Source organism: Chelonia mydas, chromosome 1, assembly GCF_015237465.2.
Source record: "Chelonia mydas isolate rCheMyd1 chromosome 1, rCheMyd1.pri.v2, whole genome shotgun sequence".
Taxonomy (NCBI): Eukaryota; Metazoa; Chordata; order Testudines; family Cheloniidae; genus Chelonia; species Chelonia mydas.
Window position 1 is genome coordinate 62,934,551 of NC_057849.1, and position 13,248 is coordinate 62,947,798.

Sequence of the window (13,248 nt, forward strand, 5' to 3'; positions counted from 1 at the left end):
AGAAGTTCTAGCATAGTTGTTAATACCATTCATTGTATTTCAAGTACTCTTGTCTGCCTTAAAGGCAAAGCACTGTGTGAATTAGTAGTATGATGCTGAGCAGATTATTGAATTTAAGTAGAGGTTAGCTAACTTGTTATTTCTCTGTTCACAAGACACTAGCTAGTATGCAAATTGTTTATTTGGCTCAGTGGAAATGACTACAGTACTTGAGTTTTGTTTGTAATGCAGAGGGTACAAAGCTCAGAATTCCCTCAAAAAAAAATCTCATTTTGGATTTGTTGTACGTTTGGTAGTTTTACTCCTAGAATAAATGACTCTGTTTGCAATTTGATAACTGTCTTACCAGATTGTGTGTTCTGTGCAACACCGGTCCTCAGGACACAATGATCAAACAGGGATCTTTGGGGTATGACACGTGGGGCAGGTCAGGAGGGGGAAAAAAAATCCTGTTCCTTCTTGACCCTGAATTAGGGAGTTTCTTTCCCAGCAATATGACTGTGTCTGACAGCGTGAGAATGTTATATAAGATTCAGCAACCTTACCAGCTCCGAACTCTGTTCACTCTTGTCAGTGGTAGTGCCTTCCTGGCCCATTACTGCTTCCGGGGGAGACGACCCAGGGAGCGGGGGTTTTCGGGCTAAGTAGTGAGGATTGCGGGGGTGGAAGTGCTCTTGGGACCCCTGCAGCAGTCCCAGCAGGAAAGGCGGTGGAGGAGGGCTGAGACTGGGCTCACCTTCGGAGTTGGTTTCATACTTTTCCCTTCCTCGCAGGAGGACAGAACTGCAAACTATTCCTCATGCCCCAGCGCCGGGCGGGAGCTTCCCTGCTCCTACCTCCTTCCCTCTTGGGGCACTGTAGGGAGGTTACCCCTTGCCTCCACCCGCCCTTACAGGCTATACTAGCTCTGTGCTTAGCTGCAGCCAGGTGCCCCGCCCCAGGGTAGTGCTGGGACAGGGCTTGGCCAAGGAAGCGGCCACAGCCTTCCCCACTGGATTGGTTAGTTACAGCAGATACCAGGCTTCAAGGAACCCTGACCTGGGCGGGGGAATTCCTGCTCTGTCCTGCTCTGGGGTCAGCGTGTGTGTGTGTGTGTGTGTGTGTGTGTGTGTGTGTCCCTGCTCCCTCCTGACCCTGCATTATCCTTCATTGCTGTGTTTTCCACACTAGCAATAACCTACCTGTTGCTGACAGGTGTCAGCAACGGGAGCAGCTGTATTGGTGCCCAGCACCGTGTAACTGCAAGCATTAAGAAGGACAAACCATGTTCCGCACGTTTCAGTAGCCTGGGTGTGAAATGCAAGCATCTAATTCAGTGGTTCTCAAACTTTTGCCTTGGTGACTCCTTTCACACAGCAAACCTCTGAGTGCGATGTCCTTATAAATTAAAAACACATTTTTTTATATTTAACACTATTCTAAATGCTGGAGGCGAAGGATGGTTTGGGGGTTGAGGCAGACGGCTCGCAACCCCCCATGTAATAACCTTGCGACCCCTTGAGGGGACACGACCCCCAGTTTCAGAACCCCTGATCTCATTTAAGTAACAACTTGGCCTGTTTTTCAGTTGCTTTTTACTTTCCCTGACATATTCCTCTGGGTTTTAACTTCATATGTTCGGTGTTAACACAGAAGCATATTATTTTACTTTGAAAGTTTGTGCATATTCTATTCAGCCATTTTTTGTATTAGGCAGTTGTGGTCAATGCTCCCATTTTAAAGAGTAGACTTCTCCCTAAGACTTTTTTGATCATAAAAACAACAAAGCTTGAACCCTAAAGTACTAAACATCACATGTGGCTAGTCCTTCCTGAGGAATAGTTACAAGAAAAGTCTGAAATATATTTTAAGTTACAGGTGATTTAAAATTCACTTTTATACCTATGCAGTATATTAGTATTCTCTTTTAACTTACACTAAAGTAAATCAACAGTAACTCCACTAAAATGAGGGTAGCTAGTTTTTTAGAAGTATTACAGTTCCTATAACTCTATGGGTAGGCTTTTCTGTCTACAGAGTGATATAGTGTAAAGCCTCTAGAGTAAACAATTGTTTTATTCTTCAGTTTCATAAATTTTACGCTGTACCACTACACAGAAAACACAGCTATGACCTTTCTGCCTTTTGGAGGTCCTAACAGAGAATTCACCTTACTAGGATTCAAGATTAAAATGTTCAGTTAGTAGGAGACATCAATATACTTATCTGCTATGACTATTGCTTCGATGCACAAGAATAAACTGTTATCCAGGAAGAAATAAATCTTTCCTCCTCAGAATGTATCGATAAGAATATAGGAATCATAGGTATAAATTGTTGTGGCTCCACTGAACTCAAAGGAGCTTTGACCATTTTACACCAGCTGGGGATCTGACCCTTAAAATGGAGACCACGTTCTTCCAACACAAGTCCCTTTCCCACTGAGTTGCAGCACACTCACTGTGCTTAAGGACTGTTTCCATGTGAACCCTGTCAGGTAAGCTGGCAAAAGCTGCTTTTTGGAACTTATGTTCAGGGTAGTTATAATATTTAGGATGACTCTATCACTGTGGAGTGTTTTTTTTTTTTTCTTCAATATACTGGTAGCTAAAAATTGAAAACTCAATTAAAATATATTTTAAGAACTGAAGGGCAAGTGATTACATCAGTATTTTTGAGTGATCTGTGTTGCAATAGTATTGCCACTTGGATTTTAAACATTTTGAGTAAGGATCATCTTTTTTTGTTATGTGATTGGACAGTGCCTAGCACAATGGAACTAGGGCCATTTGATGCTACTGCAATACAAATAATAGTATAAATGCCACTACTTTCAAATACTTTCAAATATTTTGCTTTTATGGAAGAAAAGAGTTTTTCTTGTACTTGTCTATTTTCCCCCTTCTTTTAGTGATATTTACTGATTACCGCATCCAAATAAAAGTGGAGGAAAAGTGTGAATGAGGTTAATTACAGAACTGAAAAAGTAAGGGCTGTTTGGGGCCCTGGGGAGGGAAATACTAATGCAAATATTTTATCACTTTGACAAATCCTGGAAGTTGGAAGAAGAATATAAGAGAATTCCCCAGTACAGATCTGAGTTTGGAAGTAGAGGATTAATGAAGCCTTTGCTATAGACCCCATCCAATAGGCAGTAGTTCCTAAAAGATAACATTAAATTATCCAAATTATTCCAGTTGAGTGTTGCAAAATTGTTATGAAGTTTTACCAGACCGAGCACCAAATGAGCTTTCTACCACAATGATCATTAAAACACTATTGATAATATACTTTGACTGTCAAAATAAATTATATTCCTGGGCAGGTACTGTCTTGCAAAGCTGCTTTCATTAATGATCTGTAAGCAACTGAGTTATTTTTCCAATCCCTTGGTTTGCAGTGTAAGAGGGCAAAATTGCAATAAACTTTGCATAATGGGTTTAGTCAGACCCTCAAATTAACTGTTTCTTCCTACTTTTTTCCCTGCTAGTTAGATTTATCTTACTTTTTAAACGTCTGTTTATTTCCTCACTACTTATTAGTATTTTTCTTGTTCAAGTGATGCAGTCAAACTTTTCGTTTTTACATTAGATTGAATACTAGTGCTCTGCTCAGGCTTCCTGTGAACATCGTGGTTGAGGGCCTGCTCTTTCAATTTCTCTTTTATTGACTTCAGTGAATTGTGTGAGATGGGCCCACCAGATCAGAGCCTGAACTTCATGGAGCCCAAAACTATTTCAGGTGGCAAAGCTCTTATTGATTTGTGATTTCAAGACCCGTGGAGAGGTTAGACAATTATCTGTGTGCGCGGTCACACATATGTGTGTAAACATTCAGCCCCTTTATTTTTTCAATTGGTGACTGAAGTCTATGATGGCCATGCTTACGAGAACTAGTTCCTGCCAAGTCACCGGTCAGTAGTAGTAGATATGCCAGTAATCAAAATTTGTTTAAAAATCTCTTTTGGCATTGCGTATTTAATTCTATGTTGCACTGGTTCACACCCTGCTCCTGAGGCATACAAATCAAGGTGTGGTTATAATTTCAAAAGCTCCGAATGGTCTAGGATTAACTATGTCTCAAGACTACCTACGCTCTCTTTTGGAAGCTGTGACTGGGTGGAACGTCTTGCTGTCTGCCCTTAGTGGAGGTGAACTTAGTGGAGGTGGATAGCAGGGTAATTTTGTGACCCTAAGCACTCCTATATTTACACCCTATGCACTATTGTAATAATCTTTGTACAAAATTTGTCTTCTGATGTATATTTGAAAACTACTATCTCACTGATCATTAATATTCTTGCGTGATGTATGTATGTGATGTGCATTAATGAGTAATGGATATAAGATGGAATTATGATTAAAGTGTATTTAAACCAGCGGGAGTTGGGAGTTGTCTGCTTTAGACAAAGAAACATATATTTGATTCTCTAACCAGCCCATTTTCAGGCAAAGGCAATAAAGGTCCATTTTTACATAATAGATAATCAAAGCTAGTAAGATAACAAGGGGGGGAAGAAAGAGTGTAGAGCTTCCTTCACCACCAAACTCTAGGTTGCCTTTCTCACAGCTTGAATAAACGTTACTTTGGAGGGGGTGGGTAACCATCAGAAGAATTCATTTAAAAGATGTACTGGTCTGTAAAGACGGGGGCTGAACCTCAAGTGATAAGCAATTGAATCAACTGACTATATACAATTTTACTTTATTATTAAACTGTATAGAGTGAAGTCTCTTCTAAAATGTCATTAACACTATATGTGGAAATATGGATATTTAATGATGATATGCTTTAAAGTCTTTGGCTAAACAGGGAAAAACATCTTCTCTCCCGCTGAGAGAAGGCAGCTATTTACCTGTCTCCTATGTAAATTAAAGCATGGTGGAATCAAAACAATGGCAACTCATTTACATACAGGGGGATGGGAAACCCACAGAAAGGGAAGAACAGAATGAGGTCATCCTGCCTCATGGAACAAAGTCATTGAACTTTGGAAGATATAAGAAAAGACAGAAGCCATGGAAACTTTTTTTAAAGACACCATAATAGAGGCTCAACTTAAATGTATACCCCAAATTAAAAAACATAATAAGAGAACCAAAGAAGTGCCACCGTGGCTAAACAACAAAGTAAAAGAAGCAGTAAGAGGCAAAAAGGCATCCTTTTAAAAGTGGAAGTTAAATCCTACTGAGGAAAATAGAAAAGAGCATAAACTCTGGCAAGTGAAGTGTAAAAATATAATCCGCAGCTGTGAAGACGGATGCAAAGAATTCATTTAGTTTCTCCGCAATGGCCTTATCACCTTGACCTTATCACCTTTAGCATCTCGATCATCTAGCTAGCCAAAGACTCAAAAAATTTTAAAAGTACATCAGAAGCAGGAAGTCTGCTAAACAACCAGTGGGGCTGCTGGATGATCGAGATGCTAAAGGAGCACTCAAGGATGATAAGGCCATTGCAGAGAAACTAAATGAGTTCTTTGCATTGGTCTTCACAGCTGAGGATGTGAGGGAGATTCTCAAACCTGAGCCATTATTTTTAAGTGACAAATCTGAGGAACTGTCCCAGATTCAGGTGTAATTAGAGGAAGATTTGGAACAAAGTGATAAATTAAACAGTAATAAGTCACTAGAACAAGATGATGATCTTCGAGTGGTGTCCCTGTGGGTGCTCCACTTCAGGTGTCGGTGCATCCTGCACCGTTGATTGGAGATCTTCAGTAGCAGTGCCTGGTCAGGACACGCATGTGCAGTTGGTGTCTCGCAGCTGCGTTGGAGTCTGTTTTGCACCTGCGCGTTCTGACCCCCTCAGTTCCTTCTCAACCATCCTCGGCTGAAGATGGAACTCGGGGCAGTGCTGAACCTTTTCCCCTATTTTGAGAGAAAATTAGTTTTAGTTAGATAAAAACTGTCCAGTTACTACCTTACCTTTAGATAGTTGTATATATTTTGTTTAAACCCCCCCCCCCCAAAAAACTAGTTTTTCTTAATCCCTTTTCCCACTTTGGGATTGAATCCCGCTAAGGTCTCATTCTTAGACCTTCTTGCATGGGCCACATTAAAGATGCCAGGGTCTCCTGGTTTTAAAAAATGCGACTCTTGCAAGGACCCCATACCATGCTCGGACGGACATTCCTGGTGTGTCAAATGCCTCGGTAAAATGCACGTCCCAACTAGGTGCATCCACTGCAATAATCTAAAAGCCAGAGCTCGCCGTGACCAAGACCTCCATTTAAAGGAGATTCTTATGGAGAAATCTCTCCAACCTGATTTGGAGACAGGCAGAACAAAACTCTCTCCTAGCTGCTCTCCAACCCAGTCGGAACCGACCAAGAGCACGGCTCCACCTTCTCACGAGAAGAGGAAGAGAGCCTTGACCTCCCCACACAGGGAAACGGGCAAAAAGAAACAGTCCCCAGCGAGGGCCTTGCCAGCGGTGCCAACTGCCTTAAGGATCAGCACCTGCGATGTTCCTGGCACTGGGCATATAGTGCAGAAAAGTAAGGAGTTAAGACCATGTAATGGCCAGCACCAAAGGTGCTGGCACCCACACTGGCTTCGGTGCCATCTGCGCACATAGGCCCAGCAACAACAACGCCGTTGGCACTGGTGACTCCACCAGTACTGACACACCATCCGGCACTGGCTGACAGCGCCACCATTGGACCACCGGCACCAGCCAAGACCAAAGACAAAGTGCTTAAACCAATGGCTTCTGACTCTAAATTCTCGGTGCCGCACCCTCTGGCACAGACACAATTTCTAACACATTAAGACATCTCAGTGGCCCTGATGCCAGATTCGCCTCTGCTCAGTACGGAGGGCTCACCCTTGATCCAGCCACCCTCTCCTGCTGAATGCTTTGTCTTCACAGACAGCAATGATGATGACCACAGAGAGACAGTCTTTTCTCCACCCGACCCTCCTCCATCACAACAAAGACCGCCTCACAGGAATGTGCATCACAAGGACCAACCCCAATTCCCATGGTTTGTTCCCCCATGGATGGGATCTCAACTACCATACCCCATGCAATGGGCATCTTGGGACCCCTGGGCACCCTGGAAGGCCCACTACTCCTGCACCTCCTCACCCCATAGACCACAGATCCTCTCTCCACCTGGATCGCCAATGCCATCCGCAGCTAGAGCCCTTGAGCAGTCACATGAGGAAGTGGCGGAAGAGCCAGCACCTGACATGGAGTCGCCCAAACGCAACTCCTCTTCTTCGCCTGATGAAGATGTCATGCTACCTCCACCAACTATGACAGATGACTTCAAGCAATTTCAGGAATTAAGAGGGTTGCAATCAGCCAGGACATTCCATTGGAGGAAGTACAGGAGAATCAACATAAACTCTTGAAGAGTCTCCAATCTTTGGCGTCCTCAAAAATTGCACTCCCCATAAACGATGCCATATTAGAACCGATTGACACTATCTGGCAGACACCAACCTCCATCCTGCCAACCTGTAAAAGGGCTGACTGGAAATATTATGTCCCAGCCAATGGCATGGACTTTTTATTCTCACACCCGCAGCCCAACTCCCTCGTGGTTGAAGCAGCTAACCATAGGGCTAAACAACCTCATTACCGGTCCACACCCAAGGAAAAAGACCTCAAACGCCTTGACCTCTTAGGTCGCAAGATTTACACATCCTCTCCTTTCCAATTTAGAATTGCCAACTATACCACTCTTCTCGCTAGCTATGACTTTGATAATTACAACAAACTTTTTGAATTTACCTCCGACATCCAAGAGGACCGAAGAGCGGATTTTAAATCAGTCCTTGTAGAGGGACAGCTAGTATCCAGATTAGTACTTCAAGCATTTCTGGACATGGCTGACACCGAACCTCGCACCACAGCTACTGCGGTGGTAGTACGTATGGCCTGGCTCTCCTCATCTGGCATCCCTAAAAAGCTGCAGACCAAAGTGGAGGATTTACTGTTTGACAAAGACAAACTTTTTTCTGGGAAAATCAATGAAGTCCTTCACATGATGAAAGATTCCAGGGCTACCCTCCCAACACTAGGGATCTACACCCCTCCTTCCAAGAGAAAAAGATACCAGCTTTACCAGAGCTATTGCCTGAAGCAATACAACCGCACAGTCCAAGCAGTATGATACTGGGAGGTCCTGTGGCAGGCCTAACAGACGTCGAAAAACCCAGTCGGAACAACCTGTGTCCCACCCGTCAGGCAACAAACCGCAATTTTGAAGTCTTGGTCGAAGGTCTGAGTGACCACTCCTTACCACCAGCACCTACTTGCCCTTTTGGCCATGGCCTCCAACGCTTCCACCACGCTTGGCGAAACATCACACAGGATCGCTGGATCCTGGAAATAGTGCAGTTGGGCTATTCCATCCCATTTACTTTATGGCCCCCTACTCTTCACCCTTCTCCGTCCCTCTTCAGCGACCCCTCTCACAAACACCTACTTCGGGAAGAAGTAACTCACCTACTCCTCTTAGGTGCAGTGGAATGAGTTCCAACACAACACAGAGGGAAGGGATTTTACTCCGACTATTTCTTGATCCAGAAGAAAAGCAGAGGATGGCGATCCATTCTAGACCTGCGACGACCCACAAATTCACCTGCTCCCAAAAATTCAGAATAGTTACGTTGAGCATGATAATACCGGCGCTGGAACGAGGGTACTGGTTCTCAGCCCTCGACCTACAAGATGCATATTTTCATATCTCAATACACCCAGCACACAGATGATTCCTACAGTTCACTTCCAATACAGAGTGCTCCCATTCGGTCTCTCCACTGCACCGCAAGTGTTTTCCAAGACTCTCGCGGTGGTGGCGGCCCACCTGCGCAAACAAGAGACCATATTTTTCCCAGACCTGGCCTCATCAAGGGCCGATCATATGACGAAACACAAACGGCCACGCAGTCAACCATCACTCTTTTCTAAAGGCTTGGACTGCGAATAAACTTCCAAAAGTCCACTGTGATGCCTACACAGCAAATAGAGTTCATTGGGGCTTACCTGGACTCGACCCTTGCCAGAGCCTTCCTCCCGCAAGCCAGGTTCCTCAAGATCAAACACCTCATACATATGGTGTCCATCTACCCAAGGATCGAAACCAGAACATGCCTGCAACTTCTGGGCCACATGGCAGCTACCACGTTCGTGATGAAACATGCCAGACTACAAATATGGTGCTCAGAGGGCTGGCTGTTTCGGTATACAAACCCGTCAAGCACAGCCTCCACATGATGGTAACTCCACCTGCAAACATGCTGAACTCCCTGTACAGGTGGATGGAAAGGGAGAATATATGCGTAGGAGTTCCCTTTTGCTAAAATCCCCCCGTGCTCATGCTCACCACAGACGCCTCCCTGATAGGCTGGGGTGCACGCCTGCAACACCACACCACACAAGGCAGGTGGTCTGCACCCGAGGCCCATCTGCATATAAACCTCCTAGAACTCAGAGCAGTCTGGTACGCCTGAACTCAGAGCAGTCTGGTACGCAACAACGTTGCATGCATGTTCTACATCAACAGACAAGGGGGAGCAGGATCACACTCCCTGTGCAAAGAAGCCATCAAACTTTGAAACTGATGCATACGACATTGCATAGACATCACGGCCTCATACCTGCCCGGGTGTCCGAACACCACCACCGACACCCTCAGCAGACACTTTTTACAGGAACACGAATGGGAATTAAATCCTTGAATTGTATCCCACTTATTCTCCCTTTAGGGAGTCTCCTTCGATAGATCTGTTCGCCACAGCAAGGAACCACAAATGCCAATTATTTTGCTCCAGAATGGGACTCAGGACCAGCTCCCTGGGAGATGCATTCCTAATTCCATGGAACAGGACACTCATGTATGCATTCCCTCTGATTCCTCTTCAAATACACAGAGTCCTCTGCATGATCAGGGACGACAAGGCCAAGGTGATACTTATCGCCCCAGCTTGAGCCAGGCAGACCTGGTATCCTTACCTGCTTTGCACATCAATCTGCCCTCCGAGAACTCTCCTGATGAGACTGGACCTCCTCTCCCAGAGCGACGGTTGCATCCTCCATCCACAACTGGAGAAACTTCATCTGATGGCCTGGCTCCTCCTTGGTTCCAACTGCAAAAACTAGCCTGTTAAGAGCTAGTCAGACACATGTTACTACACAGTAGACACAACTCCACTTGCTGTACTTGCTTCCAAAAGTGGAAACAATTCTTGATGTGGTGCTTACAGAAAACCCTCACACCCTGCACCTCACCCCTTCCCGATGTTCTAGATTACATTTTAGAACTCAAAAACAAAGGTCTATCACTCAGCTCCATCAGAGTTCATCTCACGGCAATCAATGCCTTCCACCAGAAACTGGACGGCTCCTCTGTCTTCACACACCCTACTACAAAATGCTTCCTTACCAGACTCCAAAGCCTCTACTCTGAAGTCCACCCACTCCCCACACCCACCTGGAATTTGAACCTAGTCCTCAGAGGCCTCATGAGACCTCCCTTTGAACAGATAGCCACCTCTTCCTTACTCCACATGTCCAGGAAGGTTGCATTCCTCATGGCCATCGCGTCAGCCAGACGGGGCAGAGAAATAAGTGCACTCGTGGCCAACCCCCCTCCTCCTGCCCCCCCCCCCCCCCCACTAATTTCTTTAAGGACAAGATCACATTGTGACCCCACCCTAAATTTCTGCCAAAGGTGGTATCCTCTTTCCATCTTAACCAGCTGATATACCTCCCCACTTTTTACCCCAAACCCCACAAAAACCCACAGGAAGTGGCACTTCATAGCCTCTACATTAGAAGGGCGAATGCCTTCGACTTGGACAGAACAAAATCATTTCATAAATCACCTAGACTCTTTGTATCTACTGCAGAATGCTCCAAAGGAGCCGCTATTTTGAAACAGCAGCTCTCCAAGTGGATCTCTGACTATATTAAGTCCTGCTACCAGATCCCCAATGTTGAAACTCCTGACGGCATCAGAACTTATTCCACTCGAGCAATGTCAACATCAGTAGCATTCCTACATAGTGTACCCATTATTGACATACGCAAAGCTGTTACGTGGTCATCGGACCATACATTTGCCAAACACTACGCCATCATACAAGACACCAGAGCGGACACTATAGTAGGTTATACAGTACTGTCTGCCACTGCCAAACCTGCAACTCCAAAATCCACCCAACCATAATGGGTACTGCTCTACATTCACCGGAAGTGGAGAACCCACAGGGACACCACTCGAAGAAGAAGAGAAGGTTACTCACCCTGAGTAGTAACTGAGGTTCTTTGAAACGTGCACCCCTGTGGGTGCTCCAATGTTGATAAATGCAAGAAATGCACATTGGAAAACATAATCCGAACTATACATATAAAATGATGGGGTCTAAATTATCTATTACCACTCAAGAAAGAGATCTTGGAGTCACTGTGGATAGTTCTCTGAAAACATCCACTCAATGTGCAGCAGCAGTCAAAAAAGCGAACAGAATGTTGGGAGTCATTAGGGAAGGGATAGATAATAAGACAGAAAATATCATATTGCCTCTATATAAATCCATGATACACCTACACCTTGAATAGTGCATGCAGATGTGGTTGCCCCAACTCAAAAAAGATATATTGGAATTGGAAAAGGTTCAGAAAAGGGCAACATAAATAATTAGGGGTATGGAATGGCTTCAGTATGAGGAGAGATTAATAAGATTGGGACTTTTCAGCCTGGAAAAGAGATGACTGCAGGGCGGGGGAGGATATGGTAGAGGTCTATCAAATCATGACTCATGTGGAGAAAGTAAATAAGGACATGTTATTTACTCATAACACAAGAACTAGGGGTCACAATATGAAATTAATAGGCAACAGGTTTAAAACAAACAAAAGGAAGTCTTTCTTCACACAACATACAGTCAACCTGTGGATCTCTTTGCCAGAGGATGTTGTGAAGGCCAAGACTATAACAGGGTTCAAAAAAAGGACTAGATAAATTCATGTTGGATAGGTCCATCTATGGCTGTTAGCCAGGATGGGCAGGGATGGTGTCCCTAACCTCTGTTTTCCAGAAGCTTGAAATAGGCAACATGGGATGGATCACTTGATGATTACCTGTACTGTTCATTCCCTCTGGGGCACCTGGCATTGGCCACTGTCGGAAGACAGTCTACTGAGCTAGATGGAACTTTGATCTGACCCCAATATGACTGTTCTTATGTCCATCTTTGGCATCCCTCACTAAACAGACACAAGGGAACAGAGTTCTCGCAATTTGTGAAGGATAGGTCCTTCAACAAAAGGGGGCAGTTTGAAGTCTCTGGAAACTGCTTATAGGCGAGAAACCATCTTGAGCAAAGCCTGCACCTTTCTGGATTAAATTTTAGACTTTTAGATGCATGTCTTCACTTTTAATTTCTTGTAACCCTTTCTTTCTTTATTCCTTTTACTTGGCAACTGTTAACCGATGTTCTATTGTTAGTAAACACAGTGCTGTGTTTAAATGGAAGGGTGTATTTACCTCAGTTAAGTTAATAAGATGTGAGGTGTTTTTGCTTCTTTACAGGGACAAACAAACCCTATTATTTTTCTGAACTGTCCAGGGAAAGGGCTGGACATAGCAGAGCACAGTTTTGGGGAAATCAGGGACTGGGAGTGTGTAGGGGTCATCTTGCTGGTTGTAACCAAGGCTGGTAGAAGTCTATGTGGGGCTGTAGACAGACTGCTGGGGTCAGAGCTGCTGAACCAGGGCTGTTTAGCACTCACACACTTCACAGTGTGACCTGCAAGCTTGTGGGCTGCTTGTGAGCATCCTAGGCTGGAAGCTAGAGCAGGAAAACATTAAGACACCCAGGATTGGAGACCAAGTGGTGGCACAACCCTCACTGGTCTGGATTGCACCCTGAACCCCATGGCATCTTGGCACTGTTTTTTCTATTCTGGAATTTGCTCCCTTTGGTCCAACAGAGAAAGAAGTTGGCAGTTTACGTATATGGTGCAGAATACACTGTGTGCTCTAGTTCAGTGGTTTTCAAACTGCAGGTTGCGACCTGGTACCAAGTCGTGGAATGTAAAGGACTGGGTTGCGGCGGCTCTGGTCAGTACCGCCGATCAGGCCATTAAAAGTCCCATCGGCGGTGCTGCCCAGCTATGGCAGGCTAGTCCATGCCTGTTCTTACACCACGCTGCGCCCCGGAAGTACCGGCTTCACGCTCCCATTGACCGGTTCCTGGCCAATGGGAGCTGGGGGGGGGGGTACCTGCGGGCAAGAGCCGCGCGGAGCTG

General features: G+C 44.9%; 1 protein-coding gene across 21 annotated transcripts in view; it reads left to right on the top strand.

The window, feature by feature from the left end:
• ELF1 (E74 like ETS transcription factor 1) overlaps window positions 1-13,248 on the top strand; it is a 145,423-nt gene that overhangs the window by 102,490 nt on the left and 29,685 nt on the right. The window lies entirely within an intron of this gene.